The 23,523-nt window shown below is 45.8% G+C and overlaps 1 protein-coding gene across 2 annotated transcripts in view; it reads left to right on the forward strand.

The window, feature by feature from the left end:
* LOC147693373 (F-box/WD repeat-containing protein 7-like) overlaps positions 1 to 23,523 on the forward strand; it is a 413,361-nt gene that overhangs the window by 22,026 nt on the left and 367,812 nt on the right. The gene's annotated exons all lie outside the window — the stretch shown is intronic.

Here is a 23,523-nt window from a genome sequence, read left to right on the forward strand (position 1 = left end):
TGGTTACAATGTTCAAACTGCTTTGCTTTATGCGTGCTTTTGCTTCGGTTTTCGCGAAAAGATTTCTCAAGCCACATTAGTAGTGTATTATAATTTATCAGCCCGCATTATTAGTGTTTTTTGGTACAATGTACAAACTGCTTTGGCGTTTTTTTTTGTTTGTTTTCGCTACAACATTTCTCAACCTGCATTAGTAGTGTTTTGACATTTATAAGCCCGCATTATTGGTCTTTTTTTTTTTTACAGTGTACCAAATGCTTTGGTTTTGCCGGGTTTTGGCTTCGGGTTTCACTACGTCATTTCTCAACCAGCATTATTAAGGTTTTTACATTTATCAGCCCGCATCTTGTGCCATATTAAAGCTCCGTGCCTCTTTTGCGGGTACCGTGGGCGGTTTTGCTTTTCGAGTGTTTTGTCATTTATCAGCCCACATTATTGGTCTTTTGTGTTGCAATGTACCAAATGCTTTGCTATTCGCGTGTTTTGGGTTCAGCTTTCGTTACGGCATTTCTCAACCTGCATTATTACGGTTTTCACATTTATCAGCCCGCATCTCGTGCCATAGTAGTGCCTCTCTTGCGGGTATCTTGGGCGGTTGTAGTTTTCGATTCCGTTTCTACTATCGCATTTACCAGCCCCCATTATTAGTGCTTTTGGTTACAATGTATAAACTGCTTTGCTTTATACATGTTTTTGCTTCAGTTTTCCCTACAACATTTTTCAACCTGCATTAGTAGTGTTTTCTTAATTATCAGCCTGCATTATTAGTATTTTTTATTACAATGTACCAAATGATTTGCTTTGGTTTTCGCTACTCTATTTCTAAACCAGTATTGTTACGATTTTCACATTTATCAGCCCGCATTCTTCTTGATATTTGCACCGCTGTAGCAACTAATTTGCTTTTTGTGTGTTTTTCATTCAGTTTCTGCTCCGTTCTTTCGCAAACCATTTTTTAAATTGTTTTCTCATTTATTAGTCTGCATTAATCGTGCTTTTTGTACTGCTGTTGCAACTTATTTGCTTTTGCCGTGTTTTACAGCTTACGTTAGGCAAATTAACAGCGGGATTCCAAACAAAATTCTACTACAAAAACAAATGTTTCAACAATTTGTCTGAGCCATGGCATCAGACTTCGAAGGTATCCGCTACCTCCCACCCCCGCCATGCAATGCAGAGAGTTTTTATTGCTACTGTCTCATTTGTTGTCTTTTATATACGAACCGTGTAGCCCATTTTGAGGAAAAAAGCAGAATGAACTTTAACCTACTATATATGCACACTATCACTACTTTTTCCTTGCTTTGCACCAAATAATTGTTAAACGCTGGAACTGATTTCTGTTGTCTCCAGGATGAAAGGATAAACATTGTTACATTACTGTCATTGTCTTTTAGTTGTTTTGCAAATATGGTAAACTGAGCTTACTTTCATGAAGGAAACGGAATGCATTTTTTCTACATTTGTTCTTAATGGTGCTAAGTGGAATTTTAAACTTTTCTGTGTGTTGGTTTTGCTATGTTATGACTATAAGGTGAAACATTTAATACAATGAATGAATAATGCTAAATAGGCGTACCATCTGTCTACGTAGCTAACAGTTTTTTGCCTACATCCTCTGATTATGTTGGCTGCTTCATTGGCTACACAATGCTTCTGATCGGTTTATATGTGTATTTGATGCTGTAAAGAAACAATAGCTCTTGGAGCTGTATCACATCTACATATAATGTAATTTAGAGTTAGTCAATACTGTTAGACTAAATTGTGAGCTCCTTATTAGCTTGGTAATTTGCTATTTTAATATTTTTTGTGACATTCACAGTGTGAAAGGACGACTTTCTAAAATGCCTCAGATTACCATATAACCTCATATCACCAAGGATGAAATGCTTCAGCCCCGATTTTCTCATATAGAAATCATTGTTTTCATGTTGGAGCATGAGAAGTGAACTAGAACTACAGCCCCCAGAATGCACAGTAAAATCCAGGACTACAGCACTGCGTTCTTACAAACAAAGGGTTGGAGTACAGCTGCGTTCTTGGTGACATGTAGTTTCCTGGCGATCTTCTCAGGCTGCCCCTACAGCAGGCCACTTCACTCTCTAAGCTCATTCTCACATTAGCTCTTCTCAACTCAGGAACGCGCCATTTTCCTGCTTTCAAGTAAGGGCAGACTCCTGTGATAGACTGTGTGAAAACTAAGCAAAGACCCTCGAAGAGCATCTGCACTCGCTGCTGACAAATGAGGCATCGCCCTGACTCTATCGCCCTGACTCTATCGCCCTGACTCTATCGCATCACTCAGGGGCACCAGAGCATCACTCAGGGGCACCAGAGCATCACTCAGGGGCAACAGAGCATCACTCCAGGGCATCACTCAGGGCCAACACAGCATCAATCTATGCAACCATTCAACAACAACTGGTTCAAATATGTTCTATCAATATTTCAAGCTTTATTACAAATGTCACAAAAAGATGTTAATATTTCACTTCTGTTCTTGGATTCTCGTCACAATAAAATACGCTACATAATTTTTACAAAAGTTATTTACAAAAGTTTATGCTATTGCCATTATAAGTTACAATAACTATTATTTAAGTATTAATAATTTTAAAAAATGAAAAGCCATTGTTATTTCTAATATCAATATATCTAAGTCATGTAAATACAACACATATTGCATTACAAATGCTATAGGTGTCACATTTGCAAAAGTTACAACTATTGGCATTGTAAATGACAAAGCTATTCATTTATTGTCAAAACCAACACATAAATAAAACAAGCATTAGAAATGCAATAGGTCTCGCAGCATTAGAGTTAGTGCTTTTAGAATTGTTTATGGGTTTTTTTGTAAATCTTTAGCATTTTTGTTTCCTGTAGCCAATGCTAAAGAATTAAAAAAAAAAAGCCATAAACATTTCTAAAAGCTCTAACTCAAATTCTCCGAGACCTATTGCATTGGAAATGCAATAGGTCTCGCAGTAGGAAAGTTTGAGCTATAGGTGTTATTTATTTTTTTGTTTTTTATTTATGTGTTGTTTTTTCTAAATAGCTAAATTAATAGCTTTCTTCTTTACAAAGCCAATAGTTATAATTTTTGTAAATGTGACACCTCTAGCATTTGTAAAGCAACATGTTTTGTATTAACGGGACTTATATGTGACTTATATGTATTGATATTAAAAAAATCAATGCCTTTAAAAAACAATTAATAATTAATACGTAAATAAAATGGATTTTATTTTATATTGCCAATAGCTTAAAGTTTATTAAATATATTTAGTGAAGATGCTGTGGTTGCGCTGAGTGAGGGTGAGTGAGGGTGAGTGAGGGTGAGTGAGGGTGAGTGAGTGAGGGTGAGTGAGTGAGGGTGAGTGAGTGAGGGTGAGTGAGTGAGGGTGAGTGAGTGAGGGTGAGTGAGTGAGGGTGAGTGAGTGAGGGTGAGTGAGTGAGGGTGAGTGAGTGAGGGTGAGTGAGTGAGGGTGAGTGAGGGGTTGAGGGTGAGTGAGGGGTTGAGGGTGAGTGAGGGTGAGGGGTTGAGGGTGGGTGAGGGGTTGAGGGTGAGTGAGGGTGAGGGGTTGAGGGTGAGTGAGGGTGAGTGTGGGTGAGGGTGAAGGTGGGTGAGGGTGAGTGAGGGTGGGTGAGTGAGTGAGGGTGAGTGAGTGAGGGTGAGTGAGGGTGAGTGAGGTGAGTGAGGGTGAGTGTGGGTGAGTGTGGGTAAGGAAAACATTTTAGCTGCACACTGCCTCCTTCTCTGGACTCTATTAGGCATTGCCTAGAGACCGCATTAGCTGTGTAACTAGCCTCATGTTTAAAAAAACAATAATTGATCATAAAAAAATCATATAGACATACATAGGCTTTCAGTCAGCCCTCCTTATCCATTGGTCTGTTTAAGTGTTGTGGAAGTTCTGCTTCTGCCCAAAACAGCATACTACAGGGGGCAAAGGGTCAACACTCTTCATCAATTGGATGTTGCGCTGTGAGTGACAGACTTTTCCAGATCACACAGTCGCCTGAAAAGGATTTCCATGGCTATTGACAGTTGGCTGCTGGGCCACTCGATTATTTCTATTTTTTGGGACGGGGTATTTTTTGCACACAAGACATTGCACGCTTGCCAGGGCCATGTGGTGGTTGGTAATCTTTGCAAGTGGTGGTGCCAGAAGTTCACCCCCCATTTATTTCAAAACTTGCCTTTAGAGTTCCTCATATGTTAAGAATTAACTTTATAGTGCCAATGCCGGGGCGGTGGGAGGCGCTAGAGGGCGCACAAGCGGAATTGCCGCCATTTGGTGAGGCTCCCACAGCCTGGAACATACATACTGCATTCATCCTCTTTAAATGGTTAGCCACCTGGATGTAAAGAGGCAGGCACGTACATGACACGTACATGACATGACCTTGATCCCCGGCCTCAAAGAAGATTTGGGTCCGAAACGATGCCCCCAGCCTGAGCACTGCTGCAGGATAGTTTCCCCCAGGAGCGGCGCTGGAGCAGCAGGAAGTGCAGTGAGCGGCGTATTGAGGCAGGAAAGTACGCGGCTTGCCAAGAGGGAGGTGGGCCCAGCAGGCTGTAGGCGGACAACGGAGAGACGGAACCCAGCGTCCCTACATAGTTAAGAGCAGCCTACGGGGACAACATTATGGTGGACCACACGTGGGGGCTCCATATATGTGCGGAGTATGGTATTTTGGCCCCTGAGGCGGCGGACAGCACTTAGAGCACCCGGTAACAAAAAGGGGAAAACACACAACAACAAAAGCAGGAAGTGCAGTGAGCGGCGTATTGAGGCAGGAAAGTACGCGGCTTGCCAAGAGGGAGGTGGGCCCAGCAGGCTGTAGGCGGACAACGGAGAGACGGAACCCAGCGTCCCTACATAGTTAAGAGCAGCCTACGGGGACAACATTATGGTGGACCACACGTGGGGGCTCCATATATGTGCGGAGTATGGTATTTTGGCCCCTGAGGCGGCGGACAGCACTTAGAGCACCCGGTAACAAAAAGGGGAAAACACACAACAACAAAAGCAGGAAGTGCAGTGAGCGGCGTATTGAGGCAGGAAAGTACGCGGCTTGCCAAGATGGAGGTGGGCCCAGCAGGCTGTAGGCGGACAACGGAGAGACGGAACCCAGCGTCCCTACATAGTTAAGAGCAGCCTACGGGGACAACATTATGGTGGACCACACGTGGGGGCTCCATATATGTGCGGAGTATGGTATTTTGGCCCCTGAGGCGGCGGACAGCACTTAGAGCACCCGGTAACAAAAAAAGGGGAAAACACACAACAACAAACAAGTAGTGAGGGGGCGAAGCTGGGGGAGGGTGCGAGAGAGAGTAGGCAAGGCTAGCGGCAGGCAGGCAGGGGAGGAGAGGAGGAGGGGGGAGGAGAGTAGGGGAGGCACGGCCTAGCGGCCGTGCAATCAAGTAGTGAGGGGGCGGAGCTGGGGGAGGCTGTGGAAGAGAGTAGGCAAGGCGACACGGCGGGAGGGGGCGGAGCGGGTAAACAAAGACGGACATGCACGCGCCCGTGACTTTTAAGGTCAATGCGCATGCGCATAAGCTTAATGCGCATGCGCATTGACCTTAAAAGTCACGGGCACTGCAAGGAACCGCCACGATTCCTTGCAGTGCAGATAAAGAGTGGATAACTCGCAATACTCTCGCCTTGCTCGATGCGCATGCGCATCGACAGGCGAGACCTAAACAAAAAACATTTACAATACCAATAGCTCAAACTTTCCTAATGCGAGACCTATTGCATTGCAAATGCTTGTTGTTATGGCTACTCTATCCGCCATAGACCGTGGCAGTCTGGACCATCTTGGTACTTGGTTCTCGAGTTGTGACCTGGCCTTGCCATCAGCCATCATTTTTTTAACGAGCAGGTCAGGCTCCTTATGTATCCAAAATCACAGGTATTGTATAGGGTCTTCACTCCATTTTAAGGGAAACTCCAGCTCGCACGGGTTGGTGGCCAGAGTCCGCAAAAGAATTAAGGATTTATCCCAGTTAATACTCATGCCCATGTATTGCCCGAATCTTATATATTCTTGTATTATTGGTGCCAGGTAGGTAGCTGGGGTTTTCACTTAAAAGACCATATCGTCATCATATATGGAAATGGCCATTTTTCTGTGTGTAAAGTTCAGGGCGAGGTGGAGTTAGCGCATCGCACACACTAGTGGTTCAAGCGTGAGCGCAAAGATCAATGGGGAGAGGAAGAAACCCTGTTCTGTTCCCCCTAAGTATGCCTATTTGGGGGGGGGGGAGGTGTGTCCATTGACTCATACTAAGGGTTATGGGGCAATTTATAACAGTTCGATCCATTGTGTAAAGTTTTCAAGCATTCCCATTCTGTGCAGGATTGGGAACATGTATTTCTACTAGAATGCCTTAGCTGTGTCTAGCAGCATTACAGTCACGTCTAATTTGGGATTAGGTTGGAGGAGCGTAAACACTGCACAGGTTGTGTGTCGTGGAACGTGCTGGTACAAATCCAAAATTGTCCTGCAGTACCTGATTGGGGAAGGGGCATCAATCTGTTTGCAGTTATTTTTGCGGGGATCTAAACGTCTGTGTTTAGAAGAGAGTGGTCTCTGACTCAAACTATTCCAGCCTTTTGTTGGGTTTCAATAGGGAGATAATAAGCGCCTCTCTGAGTGTTGGAAGTAATGTTTATTTATTGTATGGTTCCTCGTACAGTGCATGTGGAGGTGGGGCTAGCATGGAGGTGAATTCTTTGTAAGATCTGCTCATTAGGCCGTCTAATCCAGGGACTTTGTCACTTTGGAGATTGGTTGTAGTTTCCTTGATTTTGTCAGTCATTGTGGGCTGCAAGAACAATTCCTAATGACCATTCGATAGCCAAGCTGCAGTGATATTTTCTAAGTACTTTGTTATCTCTCCATAGGAGGCAGCGGTTTGTGTGTCTCCTAGATCATTTTAGAATTCAGTAAAGTTTACTTGTCTCGAAGTAGTATTAAAGTGTTCTGTACTGTTGGGGGATATAGTTTTAACAATACTTGTATGGGTCCAGAGTGCCTTTAGTTTGCTAGCTAAGTTCTTCCCCGGTCGTCCACCCTCTCCATATGCCCTCGTCGTTGAATGCATGGCCGTGTGTATTGTTACCTGTTCAGCTGTGTTTTAGCCTGCGACCTGTTCCTGATTGCAGCTAGGGTATTGGGGCCTGGGCAGGGTTCATATTGGTGCTTCAGTGCTTGTAGTTTACTTTCACTGGTCTCAACCTGTGCCTGCAGTGTTTTTAGTATGCCCGCTTGTTTGCTAATGCATACTCTCTTGATAGTAACCCTAAACGCTTCCTAAAGTGTGCCTGTGCTGCTAGCCGAGCCCGTGTTATCCTCAGAGTATGCATTTATACTAGAGCGCAATTCTTCTCTGAAAACTAGATTTAGAAAGGTTGTTGCCTGGAACCTCCATGTGAATTGTGTTGAGGTGTAGTATTTATCTTTAGTAGGGCCAGTTCATGATCTGATAAAGTACTAGGTAGGTATGTGATGTCAGGCATTCAAGTGATACATCCCAGGCTGTTAGCCGGTTGTCTATTTGGGGCCAGGGACCATGAACAGAGGACGTGAACATGCCCTCCCTTCTAATGGAGTACTTAAGTCTCCAGAGATCTACTATCCCATTTTCTTCCTAAAGCCATTCTTAATAGTTTTAGGGGATTATTTATCTTGCCTTTTTGTGGTTGCAGATCTATCTAGGGAAGGGTCTAGATATGTTAAAATCAACTCCCCACAGTATGGTTGTGATTGCAAGCGTGAGGAGTTTATTACAAGGTGCTGTGTTGAGCGCAGGGTCTTCTGTGTTTTGGACAGGGTTGTTAGCTGTGTTTAAACAAGTCCCCAGCACACGTCAAAAACAATATCTCATGGATTTACAATTAATGCACAACATTAATCGATCTCCGTGTGAAACTGATTTGACTCTGCAACGCGTAGATATCTCACACAAGATCTGGTGTCTTATGAAACATATGCAAATCCGCGGTTACAGGACCTAATAAATTCAGAACGTCGTTTGATACAGAATCCCTTGTGGGCCGGAATTATAACCACAAATTATAAGTTTTCATTGAACAGGACAGAGCCTTAAAGTCTGGGATATTGCCTCTGAGCGACGAAACACGTGTCGGCTGCTACTGTTCGAAGAGCTGTTACTTCTTGGAGACACACAGGAATAAAAACAAGAAAACTTACATGTGTTCCAAAAATTTCTGCTTACTGTTGTGCATTAATTGTAAATCCATGAGACAATGTTGTTGACGTATGCTGGGGACTTGTTTAAGTTTACATGTTTTGTTGGCCTTGGCCTCAAAGATTTTGAGGAGGTTGGTGGTTCTCCCCACCTGCTAGCACCGTCACCTAGATATTACTGCAACATATAAACTAGTGATATTCTCCTTGGTGCCGCCAAGACACCTATAACAAATATACCACTGTATCAATCCATTAACTGTTAGCTAGGTTGGTGTTAGTGCCGTAGAGTGTACCTTGCACAGTTACATAGTGTCCCTGCTCATCAGAGCATGTGTGTATGAGTTGAAATCGGATTCCGTTCTTGAAAAGGATCATGAAGTCTCGCAAGTATGATGAGTAAGAGGACACAAACCTATGTATAGCCTATCCACTGCCTATCTTTTTCTCTGTGCTGCATGTTAAATGGGGTTCCTGCAAAAAGGCGAAGGCTATGTAATGGCGATTTAAGTATTCTTTCACCTCATATTTTTTGTGGGTTGTTGAGAATACTGATGTTGCAGGTCAAGAGTGATATATCACCCCAGTGCGATTACAATTTGTGATAACTCGGTGAGTGGGCTCAACAGGCCGCAGTGCATCCTCTGTGATTAAGCCATTTTAGTTCTCAGCAATATTGTAACTCAACAAGCAACAATTCTCTTGCCCACCCTCCTCCCACATCAGCATCCCAATCATCCCAACTCCATTTCCATCTTTTTAGGATACAACGAAGTATGATCAAATTGATTCTTCAGTTTCAAGACATCAGTCAACAGCTGGAGTGTTCCCATAGAAGCCTGCTAGAGCCCAGTAGCTACCTGTGAGCTGGTGGAAGCGGACAGGGAAACTCAGGTTAAGGTCTGGGCATGTGACCATAGTAGCAGTTCCCGCTGGAGGCGATAGGTGGTTTAGACATTAAGTGTTTATAGTACTTTGGGGCCAGTGATTTGGTGGCCCTCTGCCCGAAATCCGGTCTCGGGAGAGGGATTGCCAAGTTGTCTCATCCTTTCACTGTTCTTTGTCATCTGGTCCGGAGTCCTGCACGTTGTCTTGTTGTTTAATAAAGAATTTTCAGGTTTAGCAATGCTGTTCCAGGAGTCCTGAATATCTTCTGCTGGCCATGATGGTCGATGCTTAGATGCGCTTGGTACAGCATGGCATATGCATTCTTCTTTTTTTTTTTTTTGTAGCTGTCTCTGAACAGGAAGGTATTCCCTTTAATCCACCTACACAGCGACTATGATGTCTGGCAAAAAGGCGATGTTGCCTTGATAGTTGAGCTCTTTCTTTCCCTTTGCTAGTCTGAACTCTGTGTCACGGTCTTTGTAATTTAAAAACTTTGCTATGATGGGAGTGTGGAGGGGCACCTGGAGGTGGCCGAATCATTAGAGATGTGTGGTCACGTTTCACCACCGGTAGGTTGGAGAGGTTATCGGCTCCAAATAGTCATTTACATAGTTTCCCATCAAGCTCAGTTCAGTCAGTAATAGTAGTCTGGGATTCCATAATGCGCATGTTGTTGCAGTGCGATCATGCCTCAAGGTCTTCATTTTTAGGTCTCGCCTAGCGAATGCAGCGCATTTGTTGCTTCGCCTTGGCAAGACTATTGTTGTCGTTTTGGTGCACCAGGGGAGACAAATCATGTTCTTGCGCCCGGAAAGGTGATGTACACACGTCTCCTCTCAGCCTCATACGCTCCCACTGCGTGCTCACACGCTCCCACCACGTGTGTGATTTAGCTTTTTTTATCTTTACTATTCCTTAAAGTTTAATTGAAGAGTTTTCTTGTAAAGTTTGGCAATCTATGATTAGTTTCTAAGTAGAATAACCTGGCACTGACGCGGACACTGATAAGTAAATATTTCCATTTTCACATCTAACTGTTAAAACTGAGATTCTTAATAAAACATAGTAAAAGCAGATTTAAGTAGAGGCCTGGGAGGTGTCTGCACTTTGAGGGAAAGGGACGCACTTTGTATCTGGTAGACTTGCCACCCTCTCTGCTTGTCTCTTGGCCAGGTCGGCTCTAGCAGTTTATTTATAACACAGATGCAGACGTAGAAAACGCTCGTTTAATGCTACTTAGGTTTTGCTTTGCATTCTTCCGGAAAGAGCAGGAACAGCACAGAGGACACAACGCCTCTGGAGTATCCCAGCTCCCACTCCTTCCTCATGTGAACTGAGCTTGCTGTGGCTGCAGGCTCACACTATAGGCGCTGAATGCCGCTGCCGTCTAGGATGAAATATTAATGGGTTTTACAGCACAGCTCCTGGGGGAGTATTTACGAAGGTGCGAGCCTAATTGCTGTCTGTGGACAGGCTTCCTAACCTGCCAGGCTAAACTCGGCTAGTGGAACCTTCGAGCTTTGCAGTTGAAGCAGCTCCTGTGTTTTATTGGTGAAGAAGGTGACTGAGGTTGACTGACGTACTTCACTTAATTCAGAGAACTGCTGCGGATCTGAAGAGGCATTGTCAACATCTATAGCAAGTAAAAGACTACAATGGTTTAAACAAATACGTTAAAATAGAAAGAAGCTTGAAAATGGAAATCATTAAAAACGAATCTTCCTTTTTACCCCATGTGCACAACTTGATGAAAATTAAATTAAATATGGAGTAAGAATTTTAACAAACCCTTTAAAACCAGTGTTAGTTTGTTACCTGTGATCAGTTTTAAATGGTATGCTTTCCGCTAAATGAAGAGAAAAAACAAGTACACATAATTTGCAATGCCACTAGCTCCAACTTTCACTATTGCGAGACCTATTGCATTGCAAATGCTTGTTTGCTTGGGTCACTGCCAGAACCGTTTCTCTTTTTTTTTCTTTTTCGATCAATTCTATTGATTTTATAACCTGATGATGATAAAACATGAAAGTAAACAATACAGCATAATCAATAGTGCCAACAAATGTGACATTAAGCCAATAAAATAAGTTATGACGTGCACACAGTTGCTTCTCCCATTTGCACATGACGGACAGGGTGGTATTCGGACGACAATGAGAGTAATTAGTCCAACAATCCCAGCCATGTACCGCGGATTTTCTTGTGCTTGGCCGGACAGCCTCTGGCCTCGTATAACTGTATTTCCTGAGCGGCACACCAGTCCACTCCTCTGCTCCATTTAGTTATTGTGGGTGGGGCGGGACTATTCCATGCTTTTGCAATGTCTCGCTTGGACACCGCAAGGGCGGCTCCTCCCGGTCGATGTCCTGCAATTCATTTTATGTGGTAGAAAAATCAGCGATGTCATAGTTAGTGATCGTGCTTCACTCTAGTCCCCGCCAGAGGGCTTGTCCAGGTAGTGACTTAAGCGTAGTAATATTCAACAGTACTTAACACTGAGGTTTGACTCAGTATCATCGTCGAAGAGTCGGCTGCTGCCACCGTGTTGGCAGGAGGGGGCTGTGTCAGCACCCGGCAACCTCCAACCCACTTAAGCTCCCGGTTCGCAGGATGCAGTCTTCTCAATCCGGGTCTCATTCCTTACTCTGTCTCTCCGCCACCCTCCAGAGCTGTGTAAACCTCCTTTCTCGATGGATCAAGTGCAGTGCAGGCACGTCACTGCACAGGAGCTGGACAAGCCAAGAGCGACCTACCTGCGGACCACTGCCTCGGATCCCCTGTGATTTCTTGCTCCGAGTAACTTTGGGCCCCTGCAATAGCTCGCTCCTGTAATGCCCATCAGCTACCTTCATTATAGTCTTCTTTAGCGCAAATTGCATAATATTTTGCGGATATTTTATCGCCAACCTGCATAGCGGCCATCTTGCTGTGGGCAGTCTAGCACCCCAGAGTATGCAGCTAGTTTTGAAGAGCCAACCACATTTTTTTTTTACTTGCTGGTTGCTGAATATTGACACTGTTATCCTAAGGGGCTCCATCTAGGGGTTTAACATCATGGGAGACAAGGTGTTATGTCCATGAGGAACTTCACTCATGACAGGGATGTTGTAGAACCAGGAAGTGCCCATGTGAATGGAACTGGTGGTAGTTGCATAAGTAGAATGAGAAGCTATAAAGAACTTTACCATTCAACCCGTTCAAGACTTATTGGTATGAGGGTGGGATGTTCTACAGTGTTCATGGTAGCTGAGAGGTCCTGCAACATCCAGAGACAGCGATCATCTTTATCTGTGTTCAGGAGGGCGGCGACTAATGTTCAAGTAAGCCATTACTGTGCTTGTGGTCCTGCAGGAAATGGTTGGCGTTGATAGGATGTTAGAGTATTGCATAGGCTACTTTTTCAGTGGTTCTGCTGATAAAAGGTTTGTGAGTGGTTGACCACTAGTTCGTGAGGTAATCATCAGGAGGTTGCCTGTCTTGAGAACGTCTGCAAAGATACCTTGAGTGTGGGTGGCATTGAGAAAGGTAAGGGTGAGAGAGTTGTTGGAGATAGCTATGGTGAATGACCAATCTGACATCTTCATGGAGTGTGGCTTTGGTGTGAATGGAGATGTCATTAAGTTCTCTGATGAATTCAGCCTTATGCCCCAAAGGAAAGACTCATAAAATTCGAGGTTGGGTGGGCCACCTTTAGGAAAGGAGTTTAACAAAACGTATGATGTGCCCAGCGGACATTGTTAGAAGAGCTGCATGGTATGAATGGACAGGTGAGATCCAAGGTTAAAGAGGAGAGAGAGAGAGAGACCTGTACCCACAAGCAGCCACCTTCATACCTCTCACACTCCGGTGCAAAGGGCATAGGGCTAGGGAGTCCATGGACGGTCTCCCTGACTATTTGTATTGCAATATAGAGTTTTGTATGGCCACTGTCCAGCATTTGCGGAAGACCTGGGATTGTTGGACATAAATAAATCAGGGTGGTTTCACATCATGGTATGGAATTAAATTGATTGCCAAAGTAAAAGTTGTTGTGAAAAATGCCACTAATCTGTAAGGTTCTTCTCATTGTGCTAGATCTCTTTTCTGTTTATGAATCTCTGAGCTGGACCCTCTTGCTGAACCATCAGTCCCTAAATGCCCAGATGAGTTTGCTTTGAGTTTTGGTTGATTTCTTGTGGCCCCTGATTAGAGTGCAAGCCTTTCCATCATATTCTCATTAGCAAATGCTCCAAGATTCTCCATTTCCTGTTTAGTTGAGTATCTTTAAGTTTGTGCTGTTGCTGCACCTTTATTCTACTGATGTAGATAATCTTTTCATTTGAATACAGTAAGTTTTTTTATAGAAACGTAATATTAGTGATTGGATGCACCGGACTACTTTGAAATTGAATGGGGCCTGGATTGGGGTGCTGCTGCATGGGCCCCATTATGTCTTGAAGATAACACCCTCTTTCCCTAGTCTGCTTTAGGACAAGAAATTTCTTTTGACCCTGGTTCAGGGTAGGCCGCTCCCCACAACGCTCACTGCTCCTCCTCTGCGCCACCGCTCCTCCTCTGCGCCACCGCTGTTGTCTTGCCACCGCTGTAATTGCCTTCCCCCCTGTGATATTGTTGTAACTTCACTCTGTTAATCCTATTTTTTTTTCTCCCCCATTTTCTCTGTGATCCGCTGTGCTCGCTCCCACCGTTTTTCTTTTCCCGCCGCTGCCTTACCCTGCGGCTCCGCCCCCGTAGCACCCATTCGCCGCCCCGATCCCACCTCCCAGCTGCTCCTCCCTCCCATAACCCCTTATATGGAGTCCGCGCAGCGTCTGCGCCGCTGGCACGCCGAAGGCATGCCTAAGCTAAGCCCGTCTGCGACTGGACCGCGCCCAGCGCCAGGACCTCTAGCCCCCGCGAACGCTATGATGCCCGCCTCCGCTACGGCTCCAGCACCCTCCACGCACTCAACACCGGACGATCACGCACCTGCTGCCTGGCCATCCCGAAACGCACTCGAGGACCCTTCTCCTGCCGGAACAGCAACTTCACCAGCATCCGGCCCGCCAACCCACCCACAGAAGAACCCAACTTCCTCAGATGCATCCTGCTCAACACCCGCTCCACCTGCAAACACGCCGTCGAACTCTGGGACCTACTCGACACCACAGCCCCAGACGTCGCCTTCCTGACTGAGACCTGGCTGGCCCCCTCCTTCGCACCTGACATCACCATAGGAGGAGGAATCGCCATCGTCCACAGGAACACTCTCAAAGTCTCGACAAACTCCGACGACACCCCCAAACTACACTGAACACCTGCACTTCCAGATCCACACCGACCCCAACACCACCTTGAGAGGCACCCTCCTCTACAGACCCCCCGGACCCCGACCCCAGTTCAGCGACTCCATCACTGACCTAGTCAGCACACACACCCTCGCCTCTACGGACTACATCCTCCTTGGGGACCTGCACTTCCACCTCGAGAACAACACCAACTCCTCCACCCTGATAGACTACCTCCGCAACCTCGGACTCAGACAACTCGTCAAAGCACCAACACACTCCACTGGCCACACGCTTGACCCCATCTTCTCAGCGAGCACCCACGTCTTCTTTGACCGCACCACGAACTCCATTGGACCTACCACCCCTGCATCCACTTCAACTTCCGGAACCCACCATACCGGGCAGATGCCTTGCCGCAGCTGGGGCAAGATCACAGAGGACCAGCTAACCGCCGCCCTCGCCCAGAGCCCACCCCCAGACCCGACCGACGCCTCAGACAATGGATCAACAACTGAGCCAACACCCTCGCCCGCTCAAGAAGCCTTCCAACACCCACACCAGCAAGAGAGCCAGCTGGTTCACCGAACCCCTCCAGGCCTCCAAGCGAACCTGCCGTAAACTAGAGAAAAACTGGACCCGCGAAAGAACACCGGAAAGCTTCACAGCCCACAGGAACGTCACCCACCAACACCACCAACTCATCAGATCCGCCAAAAGGACCGCCTTCAGAGATCGCCTAGACAACAACGCACACAACAGCAAAGAGCTCTTCAGCATCGTGAAGGAACTCTCCAACCCCAGCTCCAACACCAACGACATCCCACAGTCACAAGACCTGTGCGACTCGCTGGCCACCTTCTTCTATCGCAAGATCGCAGACATCCACGACACCTTCGACGCCGTCACCACCCCGACAACAGCAGACACCCCCGCTCCCACGACCACCAACCGCCTGCTCACCTGGACCAACATCAAAGACGACAACACCATCAAGATCATGAAAACCGTCCACTCCGGATCCCCGGAAGACCCCTGCCCACACCACATCCAAATCTTCAACAAAGCCTGCAGCACCATCGCACCCCACCTCCAGAAAACCACCAACATCTCCTTCGAGACCGCGACCTTCCCGGGAAGCTGGAAGCACGCAGAAATCAACGCCTTACTAAAGAAACTCAAGGCGGACCCCAAGGACCTCAAGAACTTCCGATACATCTCCCTGCTCCCATCCCCCGTCGAAGGTCATCGAAAAGGCCGTCAACAAACAACTAACCAGCTTCCTCGAAGAGAACAACATCCTGGACCCGTCCCAGTCCGGGTTCTGCAGACAACCACAGCACCAAAACTGCCCTCATCGCCGCCTCCGACAACATCAGGCTCATGCTTGACAAGGGAGAAACCGCTGCCCTCATTCTGCTGATCCTATCAGCCGTCTTCGACACAGTCTGCCACCGCACACTAAGGGGACGCCTCCACGAAGCCGGAATCCAAGAGAAGGCCCTGGACTGGACCACCTCCTTCCTCTCCGGGAGAACCCAGAGTGTCCCCCTCCCACCCCGCCCCCCCTTCCGCTTCAAAGCCACCGAGATCATCTGTGGCGTACCCCAAGGCTCATCTCTCAGCCCAACGCTATTGAACGTCTACATGACACCTGTCGCCCACGTCGCCCGACAGCGCGACCTAAACATCATCTCCTACGCCGATGACACCCAGCTGATCCTCTTGCTCACCAAGGACCCCCACACCGCCAAAACCAACCTCCAAGAAGGAATGAAGGCTGTCGCCAACTGGATGAGGGGCAGCCGACTGAAGCTGAACTCGGACAAGACAGAGGTCCTCATCTTCGGCTCCACCCCCTCGGCCTGGGACGACTCCTGGTGGCCAACGGCACTAGGAGCACCCCCTACACCCACCAACCACGCACGAAACCTAGGGTACATCCTCGACCCCACACTCTCCATGACAAAGCATTTCAATGCCGTCTCATCCTCCTGCTTCAATACCCTCCGCATGCTTCGCAGGATCTTCAAGTGGATCCCCACCGAAACTAGAAGAATGGTCACCCAGGCCCTCGTCAGCAGTAGACTGGACTACGGCAACGCACTCTACGCAGGAGCCACTGCCAAACTCCTGACACGACTCCAACACATCCAGAACGCCTCCGCAAGCCTGATCCTTGACATCCCCCGCCGCAGCCACATCACACCCCACCTGAAATACCTGCACTGGCTCCCCATTAACAAGAGGATAACTTTTAAGCTCCTCACCCACGCACAGAAGGCTCTCCACGGCACCGGACCAGCGTACCTCAACAGAAGACTCGGCCTCTACACCCCTGCCTGCCAGCTCCGCAGACAACGCTCTCACCACCGTCCCCCGCATGGGAAGAGTGACCACTAGCGGCAGATCATTCTACCACCTCGCCGCCAAGACGTGGAACACCCTCCCCATTCGCCTTCTGCAGACCGAAGACCTCCTAACCTTCAGGAGACTCCTCAAGACCTGGCTCACCGAACAGTAGCAGCAATTTCAGTGTAGGGAGGCTGAGTCCAGGGGACACCAAGTTGGAGAGCATGGGAGAGAAGAAGAGGGAACAGTGGGTTAGATTAAGGAGATGGTACTGGGAGTAAGTTTAAGACTGCTTGCAGTGTTAATGGTAAGCGCAGGGAGGCAGAGGACTGGATGCATGACTGGTAGAGGTAAAAGGAAAGAGGTGCAGGGCGTGGTTGATCGGTGAGACCATGAGCATTAACTCCGTTGCAGCAACAAACTATGAGTATGTGAGAAGGCGGGGACAAGAGTACTAATCTATATGGGAGAAAGATGAGCTCTATAGGTTCACCCCAATGCGCAACGCGTAAAAGAGATTTAAGGCCTAGGTTCAGAGAGAAAGCGCTAGCAGCAAGCTAGGAAAGTGCCAAAGAGAGGGGGAGGTTGAATGCTTTGGCCAGGTGAAACACAGAAATGAATTGTGAGTTTCAAATAAGCAATGAACATAGTCAGATCCCATGTATGTGTGCCTAGAGGTCTGAATGGGACACAAATGCATTCCTGAATCTTACAGAAAAGAGGCAAGGAAAAATGTGAGTAAGGAGGTTGTGAGAAGTGACTTCATGATGAAGCACCACCATAACAGGGCATCTTGTGGCACGCAGACAGATAGTGGGGGGGGATAGCAGGAGTACCCAGGAGTTTCTGCATAAGGGAGGTGGTGCCTGGAGAGAGACTTCAGTGAGGGTGGAGTAGAGCCTAGCCTGAGATTGGAGACCCTGGAGTATATAGGGTGAAGGAAGCGGCTCAAGAGAAAGAGGAGAAACCTGAAGAGGCGGAGGATATATGGCGGGGAAGATGTGTGACAATGTGGTAGGGGGTGTAAGAAGTGGGGGCTAGCGTGGGAAAAGGCGGACTGGTGGGTCAGGGGTTTGTTTAAAAGAGAGGTGAACCATGAAGAAGAGATGGAAAGGGAGACATGAGAAGAATGGGAACTGGAGAGACAAAATGTATGGGAGAGTTGAGGATGGAAAAAGATGAGGAGAAGTAGCAGGGGACTGTCAATGGGGCAGTTGGAGGAGGGGCAGGAAAATATAGCAACTAGTGGAAGAACCTGAGAGCAAGGCAGAAGATGTCTGAAAGAGCAAGGCTGGCAGAATCACGGTGTGTGTATATGGAAAAAGTGCTCCTTGTTAAGATTATATTCACAGTGTAACCGATACCTGACTTTTTCTGTTTCTTTTCGAAACAGTAGATTTATCTAATCCCATGTGACAACACTGACAAAGTTCATTGTCGTTATTTATTAAACTTGAAAAAAAACTGCCAAAATTCTGTATTTAACTTTGTGGAATTCTGTAACTCATCCATGTGGTCAAGTTATTCACTATATATGAAGGCCAACGATCAAGCTTGAAAGCGTTGGTGGAAACTTAGAATTTTCTTTTTTTTTCAATGCTTCCAAAGAGGGATTGATTTGGATTGTGGTTGAGTTCTTTATATTTGTAACAGTCACTGCGAATGAATTGGCTGAGGAGCACTATTTCTAAAATGAGGAAGGTTTTAGTCTGAGCTCTGAATGAAGCGGCTCCCACGTGAGATAATTGGTAGTACAGCCCTCTTTGAAAATACGGCAACCTTCAACTATCCATAGAGGATGATGCAGATTAGGGTGTTGTGCTCAAAACATCTGACTCATTGAACCAACTTGGCCGTGGCGTGAAGGGCTGCCGCAAGAGGGGCAGGATTAGCCGTATACATAACTGCGAGATCTTGATTTTACCACTGTTTTAATTTTGATATTGGGATGAGTCCAGTTTACATTGAGCACCATTTTTTTCTGAAGTTTATGTTCGCTTGTACATTTATTTGTCAGGAGGGGAAATGCAGAGCTTTGATGCGTGGGTTGATGGCAGTTATATAGTCAAGCATGCTGAGCGAGTCTAACAAGCATTGGTAGGAAGAAGCTCTTGAGTGAAGGTGATAAACAGAAACTCTACTTTGATGTCTTTAGTTTACATTGGTGAAAATACACCCAAAGCTGACCGTCTTAATGAACCCGACAGAGTTGGGGTATGTCTTGGGTTCACATAAAGACGAGAGCATCTGCATAGGGAGAGCCATCTGCATCTGCTTGTTTGTGAAAAGAGGGCAGAGGTTCCCGGTATCATTACATGGAGTTTGCCATAGTTGTAGCCCTGTCAGATGGGTGATGGATTGAAAAAATTGCTGCTCAATTGTATTTCTTGGTAGTGGCTTCCCAGGAAAGAAGTGAGAAGCAATGGAGGAGTAATTGCTGTGCAGGATGAGCTGTTTTTGAAAGGGTTTCTTCCTCGCTCTTGATTCTCAGTGTGCTGCTTCCGATGCTGGAGGAGATCACAGGTGTTCCCCTCTTCTTTTGGGTTTGTTTAGATAATGTTGGGTGGTTTATTTCCGGTGTATTTATCAGTTTCCTTTATCCATGCTCTTGTTGGGTGTAATTTCTGCTTCATTGTGATGTACATTGTTCTTACCATCATTTTGGTGGAAGAATAAGTATTTAAATTCAAGCCATTTTTCTGATGCCTGGAGATGAGGCTGTTTATTCAATCACTTGTACTCTCACACTGCTCCTGTCAGAGCATGCAGAGGGTGAGCAGGCAAATGCCACAAAAACTAACTCTGTAGTGGCCTCTTCTCCATCGTAGATGAAGCCACGCACTGCTTGGGTCATGGGTCTGCAGTCTGTCAGGCACACTATCTCTTTTCACTGCTGCTGAGTAACAGCGTGCCACCCAGCCCTTCCCCTGGGCGTTAACCCCTAGAGCAGGGTGATGTGACCTGCCCAGGCCTAGCAGCTTGACTGAAGTGCCAGTCCGCCCAGCTAGCGTCATGAGAGTTAACTATTTCCAGCTCTTTCACAGTTATCCTCAAAGTAAGAGACATTTTAATGTACTTTCGGGAAGAAACATACTTCAGTGCCTAAGCTATGCAATTCACTGATTTGTGAGGGTTCGCAGGAAAAATGTGGAATCCTTTCCTTTAAACTAGGGTTGGAGGAACAGCACGTACCCATCGCTCAATGTGTAAGTGTTGCAAATTGTGATTTAAAATACGCAAAGCTGCACTGAGAGTTGCACGTGTGCTTGTCATGCTAGTAACTGGACTACTGGAATCCTAGGGCTGTAGAGCTCAGAATTATACAACAGGATTGACTAAATTACACATTAATGAAGGGCAAGTTATGAGGCTCTATGTAGCAAATTCAGTGGCAATATTATTTCACCTTTTCTCATTCTAACACTCATTTCTCCCAGAAGAATATCAGCTATGCTGAATCAAAGGTTTCTTCAGTGAGTTTTTTTATGTTTGCTTTCAAAACTTAGAAGCTGCACAATGTCCCCATTGATTTGATTGTAATAGCCATGCATAGTACATCCAGTGCTGGCGCAATCATTGTATGGTACATCTCTAAAGAACACAAACCGTTAGAACCCTAGCACACTTTAGCCGCTTACACCAAGGGTTCTTAACCTGTGGTCCAGGGATCCCTGGGGCGACTGCTTAGAAAATAAAAATGATTAATATAAAGTGTCAATAAATAAAGAAACCAGTTTCACAATTTTTTTTAAAACAACATGTAAACATGTACCTGTGAAGCTATTTGAAATTGGAGCTTAAAAATTGAGTTAGTGTCCTCAGATTGATTAGTCGTCCAATGCATTAAACATGGCCTCAAAAGCTTCAACCGTTCCATTAAAGATTTAGATTTTTGTTTTTTAATATTTGTGAATGAAATTATTTCATAATTTGTGTGTGTTGATGAATGCTTGTTTCTGTAATTTTTGTATTTTATTTTGCAGTTAAAATCATGATTAGGCTAGGGTTTTTGTGGAGGGGACGGTTTGGGGTTTGGTTGAGGGGTGGGGGTGATTGCAACCAGCACTCATTTCCATCAAAATCTATCTCCAGAAATCCCCCATGAGTGACTGTTCTCTTATGTGACAATCACTGTTGCACCCTACTATTTGCCACTGATACTTTGGCCTTCCTGTCAGTTGCTACAAAGCTGGGTATAAACCAGTGTAGTATAACTCGTAATCAATATGCTGAATGTATATTAAGCTCCCTCCAACACAGCTACTTGTCTCAGCATAAACTGGTCAAACTTCAGTCCAGAGCAACCCACCACTATCGATAATCATTAGTCTCCTTAAGAATCACGTGGCCAGCGCTCATGGTGGCCTGATATCTGGAGGGGCATTCGGTAATCTAATCCTCTCTGGCCACGTCTTGAGGTCATCTATTCATTTTTCATCCTGTAGAGTTTGCCTTAATGCAAAAGACACACAGATGATGGATGGAATGCAGAGCAAATCAAACATTTACCCCCAGTCAAGAGATGTGGCTTACATCCATCGTTCTTTTGCTCACCATGCCAACCCAGTTTAGACCCAGCCATATTAAAATCGGTCTGGACCCTGTGCCTCATGTGAACAGTCTAGCTACTGCCACTGCCAAGCCAGGTCCTCCCTGGACTGGAAACAACCATCCTGGGACCGGTTTTGGGGCATCACCCCCCACCAGCCATGCTAGCTTGAATCCAGTAGCACAGTGAGCCCGGGACCCATGTGTGGGCATACCCGGCGCACTTAGGGCGAGAAAGCAAAAGGAACCCAGATGATGGACGGAATGCCGAGTATATCAAACATTCACCCCCAGTCAATAAATCTGGGTTAAATCCATTGGTCTTTTGCTCACTTTGCCACCCCAGTTTATGGTCAAGACTGATTTGCGTATGGCTGGGGCTAAGCTAGAATGGCATGGCGTGCAAAAAAACTATGGATTTAACCCAGATCTGTGACTGGCGCTGAATGTCTGATTAATTCAGCATTCCGTCCATCGCCTGGTCTTTTTAGGTCGACCTCTGCCAATGCGCTTGCGCATTGGAGATGTGGATCTATTGTAGCTGAAACAAACTCTTTGAACCAAGTGCGGATTCGGATTACATGCAGTTCATGTGCCCATGCACGCGCTTCAGACCCGCCACAGCAATGCCGAGAGCTTCACACTTCAAAGATTCCCTCCCACCCTTCTGACTTCAGGAATTCAAGCATGAATTTTCCCCAGCGCGCAATGCCGAGGTCTTGTTGTTTTTACCAGCATCCTTCTATGCCACATGCCTTGCCACATACCTTGTTTTTTAAAGTTACCTGCATTACTAAGTGGTCTTTTAGCTACCCTTTTTTCTCGCATTCAAGTTCAGAAAGAAAGAGCCTAGCTAGTAGTGATTGTACTTGTATTGATCCGACAAGAGACATGCATTTGTATTGTCATTTGCAGTGCTCCCTCATCGGTACTCGTGTCGAAGGCATCATTTACTTAATTTTGTATTGTATATTTACTTAATATTTTGAATGTACGTTTTGACCCGTGCAGTTTTTACCCCAGATTTACAGCAACACACAGAAGTCATTTTTTAATTTTCCTTTTCTTGAACTTGCAGAGTGTGCAAGCACCCGCATCCCTTGTTCTTGTTTGTTTTTGTGATCGCGGTCACTGAAATGTAGTGCTTCGGTGTTTTTGCTTGTTTGTTTACAGCGGTTCACAGAAACGTGTACAAGAAGTACCGTCTTTCTTCCCGTGCCTGCCCCTAGTGCAATGTCTTCTTGTTTTAAAGGGCAGTCTCTTCGATTGGAAAAAAAGTGCACCCGCAGAAAAATCATTTATATTCCTCTTTCCTTCTTTCTGCCTCCCTTCTTCTCCCACTAACACCTCATATTTCTCTATTTTCTCTCCTCCTCTCAATATTATGCCTCCCACTCACTTCTGTTGTTCTCTGTCTCTCTTACTAACGTCCCTTTAGACCCGTTTACATGCTCCCCTCTCTCCTTCGTTCACTGTGTCATTGCATTTTCTTCTTTATCCCTTCGTCTCATTCTATCGCCCTCACTCTGTCTATCTATCTGTCGCCCTCCCTCTATCTCTCGCCCTCACTCTATCACCCTCCGTGTATCTATCTATCTCACTCTATCTATCATCGCACTCACTCTATCTATCGCACCACCACAGCATCACTCAGGACCACCACAGCATCACTCAGGGGAACAACAACATCACTATGCGCTACCACAGCATCACTGAACGCCACTGCATCACTTGTCGCCACCACACCATCACTCAGCACCTCCACCTCATCAATGTGTGCAACCATTCAACAACAACTGGTTCAAATATGTTCTCTCAATGGTTCAAGCTTTATTACAAATGTCACAAAAAGATGTTAATATTTCACTTCTGTTCTTGGATTTATGTCACAATAAAATACAATGAACATAATCTTCACAAAAGTTATTTACAAAAGTTTAAGCTATTGCAGTTATAAATTACAATAACTTTTATTTAAGTATTCATTATTAAAAAAAATTAAAAGCCATTGTTATTTGTAATATCACTACATCTAAGTCACATAAATACAACACATATTGCATTACAAATGCTATAGGGGGTCACATTTTCGAAAGTTATAACTATTGGCATTGTAAATGACAAAGCTATTAATTTCGCTATTTTCAAAAGCAACACATAAATACAAAAATTGTCATTTACAATAACAATAGCTCAAACTTTCCTAATGCGAGACCTATTGCATTGCAAATGCTTG

Source organism: Lissotriton vulgaris, chromosome 8, assembly GCF_964263255.1.
Source record: "Lissotriton vulgaris chromosome 8, aLisVul1.2, whole genome shotgun sequence".
In the NCBI taxonomy this organism is placed as follows: Eukaryota; Metazoa; Chordata; class Amphibia; order Caudata; family Salamandridae; genus Lissotriton; species Lissotriton vulgaris.